Source organism: Dermacentor variabilis, chromosome 3 (genome assembly GCF_050947875.1).
Source record: "Dermacentor variabilis isolate Ectoservices chromosome 3, ASM5094787v1, whole genome shotgun sequence".
In the NCBI taxonomy this organism is placed as follows: Eukaryota; Metazoa; Arthropoda; class Arachnida; order Ixodida; family Ixodidae; genus Dermacentor; species Dermacentor variabilis.
The window spans coordinates 123900040-123915062 of record NC_134570.1 but is presented as its reverse complement, the minus strand read 5'-3'; the positions used below and the strand labels follow the sequence as shown (position 1 = coordinate 123915062).

General features: G+C 46.2%; 1 pseudogene; it reads right to left on the bottom strand.

Moving 5' to 3' along the window:
• Positions 1–9172: 9172 nt before the first annotated feature.
• On the bottom strand, positions 9173–13046 carry LOC142574726 (uncharacterized; annotated as a pseudogene).
• Between the last annotated feature and the right edge of the window lie 1977 nt (positions 13047–15023).

The following is a 15023-nucleotide window of genomic DNA, read 5'->3' as shown; positions in this document are numbered from 1 at the left end:
ACGCAACGCAAGCGAGTTAGCGTTCTCGGTTTTGCGGGGTTAGCGGAGTGGTCTCGTGAAGTCTCGCCAAGGTGAGAGCGTGCATTTCAAGATGGCGCCTCACAGTGCAAGCAACGTTTTGATTATGAGCGCAGCGGCCAAAGGCAATCCTCGCGTGCGCTTTTCGTCTACTGACGACATCGAGCTGCTGCGCGAGGTAAGGGAGGCCTGTCCTTTCGGGGATCAGAGCGGATGGGCCCTGTTCGCAGCTGTTTTGAATGCAGCAACCGGCAAAACATTCACAGCACGCAACGTCCGCGAACGTGCGGAACTGTTGCTTTGGCGCAACTCGTCGAACGACCGAAAAAGCCTCCGCACGTGAGTTGATTCGTTCATTAGATGAAGTATACTAATATGAATCTTAAACTGCAAGTGTAAAAATGTCGTTCATCACCTTACAGATCCGGCACAGAGGAAGAATACAGTGAGAAGGAGTAGCTTCTGGATGAGATCATTGAAAAAAGTGTCAGTTTCCTCATGTTTTTACTCAACGCAACCGTGAAAATACAGTAAACTCTCGGTAACTGGAACCTCAAGGGTCCAGAGAAGTATGTTCCGATAAAAAGGGATTCCATTTACTAAAAGAGGTGTGCAGAAGTGCAGCACTATGTCATACACACTCTTAATAATGTTAGACATTATAAGAATAAAGAAATGAATGTAGCAGCTAGCTTGTCCCATGGTTTAAGCCCAGCAAGAGACTTCTGGATTGTCCAGGGTTCACTCATTTTCATTTAAAGGAGATATCGGCGACGTATCAAAGCAAAAACATGGCTCTTACTGCTTGAGTCGTTAGCTGAATTAGCGTGAAGTCACGCTGTTGAAGTGTAAATTATCGAACAGTGCGCTGTAAGGTGGCCGAATTTTCAGTTCTTACTCTGGCCATCTATGGGGCGTGTGGCTGTATCACCAAGCTGTCTGGAATGCACATGCTATGCACTATCTATTATATTTTTGTTTGTTTGAGTCTTAAGGATGGCCCTCTATGTAGAAGATAGGTGTCACAAAATAAAAACCAAATTATGGCTTTTCCTGACAAATTTACTTTAAACCTTGCTTCTGTTCCGTTAACTGAAAGTTGCACAAATGTTGGTTCCAATTTACGCGTGTTCTCGCATTGTCCAAATAAAAACTAACCAATATAAAGGCTGCTGCTCTGTGTAAGCGGCAATTGCGTTTAAGCGATTTCCATTTCACGAGATTCCACTGTAATTGTATACTTTATTATTATTCAGATATTATGATTACACATTATAAAATATAGTCACAACAGCATATGAAGTTCTTGACTGTCAGAAAAGACAGATGTGCTAATAATTATAGATGTAACGGTATTTTAATATACCTCAGTCATTTTCTGCTATCCTGTATGCATGGAGGCTGATCTTCTGCGCTACATAATTTAGGCTTTGAAACATTTATTTCAACTGCCTTGATGGACCCAACTTTGGACTATGTCTAAGGCTTTCTATCTTTCTGCTCGGTAACCTAATGCTTGTGTGTAGCCTAGCACAATCACGATAACTCACACAAAAGAATCATTACACATTTAAATCATGTGATAAAGTGTTTTCTTGATTGTGCTAGAATGATGGCATAGTTGTTGCAAGCTTAACTCTTTGTGACTACTTTTGTTTGCAGGAATGAGGAAGCAAGAACCAAGAGATGATGATTTCCTTGAAAAGCGTATGAAACATGAAATGGAAATGAAAGACAAAGACTTTGTGCTCGAGACGAAGCGCATCGCCCTGGAAGAAAGCCGCGTATCGTGGGAGAAGGAAGGGGCACTGCTAGATGCCCGTTTAAAAGAAGCTGAGCTGGAGCAGAGGAAGGAGCAATTGCTACAGTTCAATCTAATGCAAGAAGAGATGAGGAAGGAGTGAGCAGAAGAACGCCGCCTTAATGCAGCACAACAGCAAGCTGTACTTGGCATACTTGAAAATATTGTGACAAAGTTAAATAACATAGGCTAAACATAGCAAAGCATCTACTATCGCGCTCAGTACGATGCGAGTTACAATGCAAAAGCTTATAAGAAGCCAACCAACAAAAACACCAAGGACAACACAGGGGAAATTGTAAATTTCCCGTGTTGTCCTTGGTGTCTTTGTTTGTTGGCTTCTTATGATACGATTAATAGAAATTGCGCCCCTGCGTTAACCCACTTCGTTCAACGCAAAAGCCTTGTAGCTTATACTGAACTGTAATTTCTGGTAATAAAAATGTTTTGATTTTTCTAACACCGCACCACTGTCCGTGTTTTGGGCACATTTGCTGGCTAGGTTTGAAAGCAGCACACACGCATAGACATGTGGAAATGTGAATGGTGCTCCGAATGCCGAAACTGTCATTGCACTTTGACATATTTTATTTCCATATTGCACATAGTACACCTTCGGGCATATCTAAAGAAGAGATCGGGGTAGAGGTACAACAATCATTCTCATCATGTGTAGACAAACATTAGCTGCAGTTGTAACAATGCACCAGGCACACATAACAAATACATGTATGTACCTCTATTTAACATTTTATGAAACACAAGAAAATTAACAGTAATATGGACTCTGATAACGGAAATCGTATGTTAAGAAAACTTCTACAGTGTAACTTCGTGTGCTAAAACAAGGACAATGTACAAAGTTTCAAACATGGCACCACTGCAAGAAAATATATGGCAAGAACAAGGATTTGCCATACAGAGGTTATAAGGTTTGTCACTTTCACATGACTTCCATGGGACAAAGACCTATGTTTGTACAAGGAGACATGGGACAAAACAAACATGGTATGGATTGAGCGCAGATCACAAAGGAATCTTGTGCGTATTCTTCTTGACAGCGGCAGGCAGTGCACCTTTATTCAGGCAGATCTCTCGAAGGACCTCACGTGCCCAGTTATCGGAAAAAAGGAACTATCTCTTATTACGTTCGGGCACTCGAAGCCCTGCCAGGTCATGCGCAGTCGTCGGGTAGCTTTAGCTCTTCAAGGCCAACACAGTGACGTTGCGGTACCCGTTGAGGCTCTGGAAGTAAATAGTCTTGCAGCTTCTGTGCGAGAATAAATATGACGTTGCGGACAACTTTCACCCTGACACATGGCAGCCGCATGAAATAAGCATTTTACTTGGTTCCGATGTTTACTGCAAGGTAGCCACTGGAAAGATCGATAATTTGACTAGCGATTTAACAGCCGTGGAAACCAAGTTCGGAGGGACCATGCAGCGAATCGTAAAACTCAAAGGAGGTTCAACAACGAGTGCTCTGTTTCTGCAAAACTTCTATTCCTGACTGCGACCTGTCCGTGATGTTGTGTCTTGACATCATTGTAATTGACACGCCTACTGTGGAAAATGGCAAGGTTCACCCAGAACAAGATATCTGAAGACAGCATCACAAGGTTTGATGTGCTCTACCGGGTACCGCTAGGAATGACACAAGCTCCAGGTATAGTTAAGCTGCAGGCAGCGATAACCGAAGGTTAGCCGAGCGCCGTCTGCAAGCCCAACCCAATAAATTTCGACAACAGTGAACTCAAGCAGTACCACATGGCAATCAGAGCATATTGTTACGTGTGGAAAAACACAGATGAAAGAGGCTATATACAGGGTATTTACACTGGAGCCAGGCCCACACTCGCCCGCGCCAAGGGCACAGACCCACTTCGTCGCCGTTCTCGCGGCGGCTCGTCCCTTGACCATCGCTCGATGATATCGTAATACTACCCCCCGGCAGCAAAAGCACCGCCAAGGTGCTGTTAAATATCCAAGGCGCCTGGAGAGTTGTAGGGTTTGAGTCGGGTGACGTGTGTCACTGGTTGTCACAGCGGAGGACGTAGTGCGCATGGCTAGAGCGATTCCGTAGGTGACATCGGTTATTTGGCGAAGCACGTGACATAGGCCTGTGTAGCAGGAAAGCAGTTTTTCACAAAGGCCAACGTTACGCGATGGTGACCAAAGCAACACGAGGGCGCCGGGCATAAAATGGACATCACAGTGACGGAGGTCGTAGCGGTGCTTTTTTTTGCCTTGAGAGACTTTTGGATGAGTGTGCGCAAGTTGGCGAGCATGGTCAGCATGGGCGATAGCATCACGGGCATAAGCGCTAGTTGAAGCTGTGGTGGACGGAAGCACAGTGTCCAGTGGTAGCATTGGTTCATGGCCATACAAGAGGTAAAAAGGCGAAAAGCCAGCAGTTTCGAGACAGGAAGAGTTATACGCAAATGTAATGTAAGGTACAGCCTGGTCCCAGTCACGGTGGTCGTCTGACACGTATTTAGATAGCATGTCTGTAAAGGTGTGGTGTAAAGGTAAACGCTCAGTGAGGTCGTTCGTTTGAGGGTGGTAGGAAGTGGTAAATTTATGCTGTAATAAGCAGGCACGCATGATGTCGTCAATGACTTTAGCCACGGTCCGTTAGCAATTGACGCGGAGCACCATGAATCATAATGATATCATGCAGGAGGAAGTCCGCAACATCAGTTGCGCAACTGGTCGGAAGAGTGCAGGTTACAGCGTAGCGGGTCGCGTAGTACGCCGCGACTGCAACCCACTTGTTTCCTGATGTGGATTCTGAAAATGGGCCGAGAAGGTCTAAGCCGACACGATGGAAGGGCTCGGCAGGGATGTCGAGCGGCTGCAGGTAACCAGCGGGGGGCTGGGAAGGCTTCTTGCGTCGTTGGCAAAGTTCACAAGTGGCGACATAACGTCGTACGGAACGGGCAAGGCCCAGCCAGAAAAAACGGCGACGTACACAGTCATAGGTTCGAGATACGCCGAGGTGTCCTGCCGTTGGTGCGTCGTGGAACTCTTCTAGAATGGTTGAGCGGAGGTGTTTAGGTATGACAAGTAGGAACTCAGAGCCGTCCAGATGAAGGTTACGACGGTACAGAGTACCGTCGCAGAGGACGAAGAGGCGTAGAGTGGCGTTGGCTGGAGAGTGTTCAAAAGAGTCGATGAGTGCTCTGATGTAGGCGTCACGACGTTGCTCGTCGGCGAAATGAAGCAGCTGCGACACAGAATACACAAGCAGCACTGGTAATATTGGAGGAGTCAGGGTCGTCAACAGGGTAACGCGACGAGCTATCGGCGTTTTGGTGCAGGCGGCCAGACTTGTAGACCACGGAATATGCAAATTCTTGTAGCCTCAAAGCCCATCAACCAAGCCGGCCTGTAGGATCTTTTAGCGATGAGAGCCAGCAGAGAGCATCATGGTCAGTGACTACGGAAAAAGGGTGACCGTAAAGGTAAGGACGGAACTCCGCAACCGCCCAGACTACAGCAAGGCATTCTCGTTCCGTATTGGAATAGTTGCCCTCCGATGGTGTGAGCAGGCGGCTCGCATAAGCAATAACGCGATCCTGGCCACACTGAGACTGGGCTCAGACGGCACCTATGCCATGACCGCTCGCATCTGTACGAAATTCTGTAAGGGCATCAGCGTCGAAGTGGGCGAGAATGGGTGGTGAGGAGAGAAGAGTGACGAGACGAGAGAATGCGGCGGCTTCTGCAGTACCCCACGAGAATTGTACGCCTTTCTTCAAAAGATTAGTGAGGGGTCTAGCAACTGTCGCAAAATCTTGAACAAAAATACGAAAGTACGAGCATAGCCCGACAAAACTTCGAACGCCTGCGGCTGTCTCCGGAACCGGAAAGTCTCGGACAGCACGAGTTTTGTCAGGATCAGGCTGCACTCCGGAAGCGTCAACGATGTGGCCCAGAACATTAATTTGGCGGCGGCCGAGACGACATTTGGACGAGCTAAGTTGCAGCTTTGCCTTTCAAGATACATCAAGTATAGTTGTGAGACGCTCAAGGTGAGTGTCGAACGTGGGCGAGAATACGATGACGTCGTCGAGGTAGCAGAGACATGTGGACGATTTGAAACTACAGAGCAAGGAGTCCATCATACGCTCATAGGTGGCAGGGGCGTTGCATAATCCAAACGGCATTACTTTAAATTGGTATAGGCCATCACGTGTGATGAACGCGGTTTTTTCTCTGTCCATATCGTCAACAGCAAACTGCCAGTATCCAGAACGAAGATCAATAGACGAGAAATAGCTGGAACCGTGCAGGCAGTCAAGGGCGTCGTCTATACGTGGGAGCGGGTAGACGTCCTTCTTAGTAATGTTGTTCAGATGGCGGTAGTCTACACAGAAGTGTCATCCTTCTTAACCAACACTACAGGTGACGCCCAGGGACTCGAAGAAGGCTCAATGATATTTTTGTCTAGCATTTTGTTGACTTCACCTTGATTTACTCGGCGTTCCGACGCAGAAACTCGATACGGTCGTCGGTGAATAGGAGTAGCATCGACAGTAAGAATTCAATGCTTGACCGCGAGCGTCTGGCCTAAAGGGCGATCGTCGAAGTCGAAAGTATCTCTGTAGGACAATAATACTGGTAAAGGTCTTCAGCCTGCGCAGAAGACAGGTCCGTCGCAACCATTTTCTGTATCTTGGTATCGGCGGCCGAGGCTGGCACGATGGGCCTGCTAAGCTCGCAAGAAGCATCGGTCGATAAAGTTGCCACGTGATGGTCGCCGAGAGAATCAATGTTGGCAAGGCAATTACCTTGCGGTAGAATTTGCTTTGCCAATCCAAAGTTAAAGATAGGCATGAAGGTGCGGTTCGCAGTAATAGTAAGTATACTGTGAGGCACGGTAACATTATACTGTAGTGGAATGTCGGGCAGAGGAGTGACGAGGTACTCGGCATCAGGGACTGGTGGGGAAGACGAGTTCAATATAGGCTAGTGATTTTGGCGCCAGGCGAATAAAGCCGGTGGGGCATAGGCGGCACTGGGGTGTGTCAGAAGGTTCTGCGAGAATCGGCCACTCAAGGCGAAGGATACTGAAGAGCAGTCAATAAGAGCAGAATGCGCGGAGAGAAAATCGAGGCCGAGAATGAGGTCATGGGGGCAATGAGCAATCGCGGTGAAGAGGACAGGAGTGTGGCGGCCGGCGATGCTAACACGTGCCGTACACATGCCGATGATAGGCACAGTACCGCCATCCGCAACGCGGACGACGCGTGCCCACGCTGGCGTGAGGAGCTTGTTCAGTCGTCGTCGAAAGACAGCACTCATAATAGAAAGATGTGCACCTGTATCGATGAGTGCGGTGACAGGATAGCCATCAACGTCAAGAAAGTTTTGGTTCGTGTTTAACCTGAGCAGAGGATTTGAGGGCAGGGTGGACAAAGCAGGTTCACCTACAGAAGCTGCAGTGCCTAGTTTTCCGGCTGGATCCGGGAGGCGACGGAGAGAAGCGACGGGGTTAGGGCGAACGAGACTGATGCCGTCGAGGTGAGGGAGAGCGGCTGTAGCCAAGGTTCGGGGCAGGAGCATCAGCGGCAATGGGTTCACGGCGGATGGCATAGGGAACAGAAGGTCCAAAGGGGCGGGAATGAGCAGCGGTGTATATCCGAGGAGGTGGTGGCCATCGGTTGCGGCAGTGACGAGCGACGTGGCCGATGCGACAGCAGTGGAAGCAGATCGGTCTGTCATCATGGGTACGCCATTCGGAAGGGTTGCGGTGAGATGTGGCAGAAAAGGACTTCTGGGGACGAGGAGGGCTGCCAGAGAACTGGGGAACCGAGGGTGGAGACGACGAACACACGGAGTTGAGACCCATGTTCTCGAATTCCTGCCTGACAACGGCCTGAATGAGCGCAATTGTGGTTGTTGGTGGATCGGGAGGCATCGCGGAGAAAGCTGGCAAACAAACGGCCTCGAGCTCGCGGCGAACAATACGGGTTACGTCGTCACGGGGTGGTCTGACGCGGTCGACCCTCACATGTCGACGTAGCAGCAGTGTTGGGTAGCCGCGTGATGTGATGTGTGATACGGTGGCTCTTAGCTTGTTCAAGGTGACGGCATTCTTTGATGATGGCGTCGATAGTCGAAACGTGGCCGAAAACAAGCAAATTGAAAGCATCGTCGGCGATGCCTTTTAGCACATGCGACACTTTATCTGCTTCAGACATCGTATCGTCAGCTTTGCGGCAGAGAGCCAAGACTTCGAGGATGTGTGAAACGTACGGCTCTGCAGATGTCTGAACACGAGACGCAAGAGCCTTTCTCGCGGCAGCCTTGCGCCCAATGGGGTCGCCAAACAGTTCCCTGAGCTTTTCTTTGAAACTGTTCCAACTGTTTATCTCGTAATGGGGTGCCGCCGAGATAAAAGATGACATTGGCGAGCATGATTGTGGAGATCATTGCAGAAAGACAGCGACGGTGAGAAGAGAAGAGAAAGAAAAAAAGAAATGGTACGAGCGATAAAATAAAAAGATAGTGTTTGGACTAGGGCTCAGGTCTTTATGACGCGACAGCTATTGCACTGAACTGAACCATGCACATGTTCAAGGAATAAAGAAATAAATGCAAAGTAATACACTGCAGTACAGACAAAGCAAACTTGAGGCGCCTATAAAATACAGTAAAGGTAAAACAGGGAAGCAAAAACCTAGTAGTAATATAAAAAAGCACTGCAGTATGGAATGAAAGGCACTGAACGCAACAAATGGTCTTCACTTAAAAGCAAGAATTAAACAGAACAATATGTTGCCATTGCACTACATTGAACCATGCACATGTTCAAAGAATAAAGAAATAAATGCAAAATAACACACTGCAGTAGACACAAAGCAAACATGACACTTCTATAGAATGTAGGAAGGGGAAAACAGTTGAGCAATGGCCTAGTACTACCGCATTTACTGAAATATAGGTCTAGCATGGACTATAAGTTGACCCCTGTATATGGAAGTCAATATGATACCCCATACTTTTAGCTAAAGCAAAACCTTAGAATGAACATACCCTTATTTACTGTAAGCTCAGCTACTGAATCTTGCTAGTCGACACCACAAACTAAATACTCGTCAGAACTGCCAGTAAAGCAAGTCAAGATATTCTGCAGACCCACTTAACAGCATACACGAAGAAAATTCGCTAGCTTGGTACTATTGCTTTTGTTCATGAATGAAGGTCAAGATTTTTTGTTCATGAATATAGGTTGAAAGGTCATATTGCATAACATTACCGAGAAAAAAAACCGCTGACCTGTGTTCGAATAAATACGGTAATTAGAATTGAAATTCTGCTAGGAAAGAACTAGGCGGTGCTCACAGTTCATGCAGGCAGCCTTAGGTATGACACCAGGTCAGGAGGGTGCAAACCAAAATAAGATGAAACCTGACTGCCGTACATGCAAGTGTGGCAGTTAGTAAGGATTGTTGCTTCCTTGTACATCTGTGAAACTTCCTGTTTGAGGAGTTTCTGGTTTTTATTGTAGTCAAGGAAGGCAAACTGAGAAACAATTTTTACCGAATCCCCATTCGACTGCCTGTCGGACCTGGCTCATTCCATAATTGAAAGCCCGTTCGGAAGCTGTGGGGAAGGCACCAGCATAAGGTTTCATCAAAAGTGGCCTCAATGGATACGCAGGGTCACCATACACCACGAAAGTCTCCCTGCCGACAAGCCTCTCAAGCTTTTCGTACGCTTCACTTTCCTGAAGTAAGCCTGTAAGAAAGAGTAGCTATGGTATAAATAAGGAACAACTGAACTCCAATGCACAGTTGTGATTTCATCTGTACGTCATTAATCACAATGTAGAACAAATTGTGAAGAAAGCAGTCATTAAAAGAGCACTGGCACAAAAAATGTCTCATCTTTTCTGGTACAATAAGTAGCCAAGAACCCTGTTATCACGACACAAGACTTCATTTGCTTCAGCGTGCGGCCGTTAATTACTTAGAGCCTTGCTTATAATGGACTAGTCCAAGTATGCAGCTGACATTGTGCTTCAATTCTTGCATTTTTTTCGTGGTCAGTGCAGCAAACCTCAGCAGGCACTACAAGAACTGTTGCAGCGACAGTGAGAGCATACAAGCATGACTAATAACTGAGGATGACTGGGAGAGCAACAATGAAGGGCTAGGTCGTGGGACGAGCAAGAGCTTGTACAAGGAGCATAGTGGCCAACACAAACCTGTGATGTAGTGCTGTTGTGATGCCCTGGGATGTTTACAAACCCAATTTCTTGATGAGTATGTTGTGAGGTGCTGCACATTGCGTTTTTTTGTGTGCACATAATTTAAAACTGCTTTTTTACATATGCTTTAAGCTACATTCGCTGTTAATATTCTGTAGATGTGTGTGTTTCAACAGGAATCAACATCACAAGTTATTTTGACTTCGAAATTTTGTGTCAGTACTGCTTTAAGGCATTCTCTGTAACGATGCCCAAGAACCTATGCAAAATAAACCTATACATGTACCAGCTGAGAACAAGGGCTTGCATTGTCTCATTCGTTCTTCCTTGTGTCTGTGTTTGCATGCTTGCATTTCAGTAACACAAATCCCTACCCAATTGTTGTACTTACAATCGTTGGTGTCATAGCATGCACTGCTGGTAATATAACTGTCGCAGTACATAACGTGTACGGTTCGGCTAAATAATGTTTCCCAAAATAGGCCTGCTGTATGTAAAATAGACAAGGAAGTGTGTGACCCTCATGAAAGCAACATAAACAAACCCACATGTGTTAGCCTGGGTGCTTCTACTGCTAAGTACTGCAGCGTCTTAGAAAGGTATCCATAAGAATAAGCTAGTCAAATACATGAGGCATACACCATTCATACAAGGGCATACATCTGTGCGAGCACTCCATCCATTTTACATTATAGGTATGAGGTATATATACATTATCGTGTTTCTTTTTTTGTCTAATAATCGCTGCTTGGGAAGTCAGTGTATCGTTTATAACAGGTGATGTACCAAAACAACATTGTTGCACCTATGCAAGAAGACGACGACTGGTGGCCGTGTTGAAAGGACAGAGGCAGAGGACGATGTGAACAGCAACTCCTTTTGCCACTCTTGAGCTCACCATTGCGACTAAAATAAATGTCCCCGGTACTCGTAACCATATACGAAATTCTTTCTAACTAGTGAGTAATTATGTCATTCCCTTTGCATTCCTCGTTGGATGCTGATTTAATTAATTTCGCCTGTGAAAAAACAGTCCTCTATTCTGGTCTCTCGGCCATCATTGTCACTGAAATATATCTGCACTGATACTTTCAGGCACATCTAAGCATCAAGGACTGTGAAGTACAGGAAGAACAAAGTGTGTTTGAAATGGCTATGTAGGAGCACCATCTTGCTGATTTCAATGTGCATTGACTAGAGCACATTCTAAATTGTTTGTTGACATTTACTGAGTCAAAATAAGAGTGCACAGCCTCACGGTAGCATCCAAGAAGGCAACTTACCTGCATCATGCCGCCTGCCAGGGTATGGCCCATCCAGTTGGCATATAATTCCATTAGGGCACATAAATGACTGATATTTTAAACAGTGCACCCTCTTGTGCCCCGAAAAGTATGCCTGTTGATTTCTCTTTGGGCGACATATGGGCCAAGCAGTACCATCCACAAATGCCCAGCAGTTATTGAGTGGTGCCCCTTTACTTCTGACGGCCTGCAGCAAGGGAAAAGAAATATATAAGCAAGCTACTCTACTGAAGGTACACAAATATAAATCTTGAAGTATGGCTGCTCCTATTGCATCAGAAACTACAAATGGTCATCAATGAACAAATGCAATGTATACCACACACAGTTATTTACAAAGAAATGCAAGGCACACCACATGACGATGGTATTCTCAGCTGACTCTTAGTATAATTAGATTATTTGTTGAATTTCTTTGTATGCAATTGAATACAAAAATACTTCTTGGTTGTCCATCTTGGGACATTTCTTTAGCACGTCACAGGTGCATGTAAACATTCATGTGATCACTTTAAATCTGCTCTCAGAGTCCCTGATCGATAAGCTTACTCCCCTAATAAAACAGAAAGCACATTTAGAGTATCTAATTTGTGGCTGTTTAGTTAGTTGCTGCTGCTATTTTACCCCATAATCATCTGCAGCTATTAGTACTGGCATGAAGCACCACAGTGCGTGTACCAGGAAATTTATTCTCGGGGTTTTGCTGACAGATAACCTTGTACACAACTTCCTATGCAGATACGCTTGCTCAGTATCGCCGCTCAGTGAAAGAACGACGTACCGGCACAATAACTAGTCACTTCCAATAAGAGAACAGATTCTACGTATCCTCTACATCAAAGACCTTGTTCTCGCCAATCTTAGCACGACAAACTCTAATGTACTAAAGAATATGCATGCTGTGCTCACTTGCACGATAATCTAAAGTGCCCAAGAAATATCCTATGTAACCCAGCAATTATAACATTTCAGCGCTCCTTTCAACACTCAAATGCGTTTCTGCAATAATTAATACAATTACACATGAATCCTTGCACTTGTTGCTAAGTATGCAAATTATTAAATGTGTTTTAATTAAATGTCCGCAAACGCTCTTTGTCTGTTGTTGAAAATAACGAAAATAATGCAATCACACTTCAATTTTAGCGCTTCATTAGATAAGCTTCAGCGCTACTTTATGTTGTGATGGGTAGAGGCACAAAAATCAACACTGCTTGAATAAGAACTTGAGCTGCGTGGTACTTACATTCGAAAAATCCTTGAGCGAAGCACGAGAAAGCCAGTGGTGATTGTTGCAATCGCTCAACAGGTAGCCAAAGGTTGCTGTAATGTGACTGATCACCTGTGACCTTACACTAGACATTACAGATAAATGCCGCCCAAAAATAGCCTCCAAATCGCACCATCGGATGGGATACGACAGCCGGCGCAATGTGATGCACAAGGCTTCAAAGCCAGATACCTTAACATTCTGAGCGCTGACGATCTCTTCAGGCACTCTCAGCGCAGATAGCAGTTCCGGAATATCGTCCTTGTCAAATCGAAACTGCTGTCGAAACAAAGATTGTTCGACTTTTCTAATATCCAGCAGCCCATGACGCGAACGGTACCTCAGCAGCTCTGACTCGCGGCTGCGCCTAATTTCATTTTCCAGCTCGTCTATGGAGTGGTCCCCTTTCAGATGCCGTTGCTGAACACGCGCCATCCTTAGGTCGTCGATCTCCGTCCACGTTAGCGCAGACAGGAGGCGATGATCACTAAGAATACTTCTCGGCATACCTAGAGCTATTCGTAGTGCAGAGCACAGAGATCGCAATACAAGAAGCCGCACGCTGCGAACAAGGCCAGTAAACTCGCGAACGTGCTGCTTTCGGCTATGGTATCGCTTGGCTTGGCTCGATTAAAAAAACGTAATTGTTTTTGGCGACGTCAGATGGCACTGCAAACCACGCTCAAACACGCCATTCGCGCATTATGCGCCTCTATTCAGCCGACTTTGCGGAACGTCCAACTAAAGCTGTCATGAGCGTTCGCTGCTTAGCGTACGCTATAAGATAGCGTATAGCGTACGCTATAGTTGCGTACGCTAAACTAAAACTGTCTAATGTAGCTTCATTACAGCCAGGCCCCGTCACTGCAGTCCAGATGTGAAAGTGCTGGGCCCTCTCCCTCTAATCACTGCTTTTTCCGCTTGACATATCTGCACTGCGTTTATTTTCAGAAATAGTTCTACATGCTCTACCGCACCTTGAACGTGAGTTTATTCAATTTCGCCGAAAGCACCGTCGTTTTGCTTTCTCAAGTCACCCCCCCCCCTTACAATTGTATAGGAACTGCGTCTTCTCCTCCCACCTTCCTACAGTTCTACCTAGGTCCCCTCTGGACTCGCGCCTTAGTAGAAAGGGAAGCGCTGCTGTTTCTGCAATGTTCCTGAGGAGAGTCACGGATAATTATAGCTGTCAAGAGGCTACTGTGGCGACGGCCAAGGAGCTCCAAAGGGCATTGTGCACATTCGATTCGGTGGGGTGAAAACGACATTTAGCGTCGCCTTTCCTCTCTGACTCATTCCTGTCATGTATGCACGTGCAAGGAGAATCTCCCTGCCCGACGCGGCGTGCCTGACACCAGCAGAGGGTAAGACGAAGGAAGAGGCAAAGAAAGTTTCGCATTAAAAACGAGGTGCGAGTTTTCCCCTCAACTCATTGCCCTTTCTCATTGGGTAAGGGGGTCAGTACGCACCGATCCCAGCGCTAGTTTTTTTCATTCCGTGGCTGCCCATGGTGCTCTTCGGTTATTTGCTTTGGAGTACCACTGAAAGTGCTCGTGTGCTTTTTATCGCAGGTACTGTCTTGGCTACCATGGCGCTGAACGTCAACGATGTCGAGCGGCTGGCTGTGGAGAAGCTTCGAGCTCTCGCGCGTCACAGCTTCGATCTTCGGAAGTGGCTGCTTCTCACGATCCTGCTGGCAAGGACTAGAAGAATTCCTCACAACTGGGAGGTATGAGCTTTCTAACGTGTATAATTTTCTTGTCCTAGGTCAAACGTAGACTATCCATCTCCGTGGCTACTATGAATGCTGTTATCACGATGTCGATAATAACTCAGAAATTACTGTCGCTTCACAGTTTCACAACAAGCGCGATATTTTTTTAATTACTGTGAAATTAGCGATTCAGCTTTCCCTTTCGTAAAGCTCCTGTTTATTCATTTCTAGAAAGAAATTCTTAATTTGCACGGAAGCGTACGCGAAATGTTTTCACAATGGTGGTGCTGAAAGTGGTGGCGGGTTATCAGCACCCTGGTGTATACTAGCGATTTGCCACAGATGTGTGCTACAACACATTCATCAAACCATTGTTATACACATATATGTTGCGAGGTCGGCTAGTTGCTGCTACTTCCAAAGGACGCGGACAAAGATCCTGCTGGCAACGACCCGGGGAATCCGGCACCACTGGGAGCTAATTAATTTGCTAGCATGTAGATATTTCCCTTGCAAGGTAAAACGTAGCCACGATATCTCTCTGGCTAGCGTGAATACCGTAATCGTGACGTATCTAATAAGTGAGAAGTACCGGTCGCTTCATGTTTTGTGAACAACCGCGATAGCTTTCTTGTTTGTTTGTTTTTTTTACTATTGCAATCGCCGGTTCAGCCTTTCCTTTCGTGAAGCTCGTATTT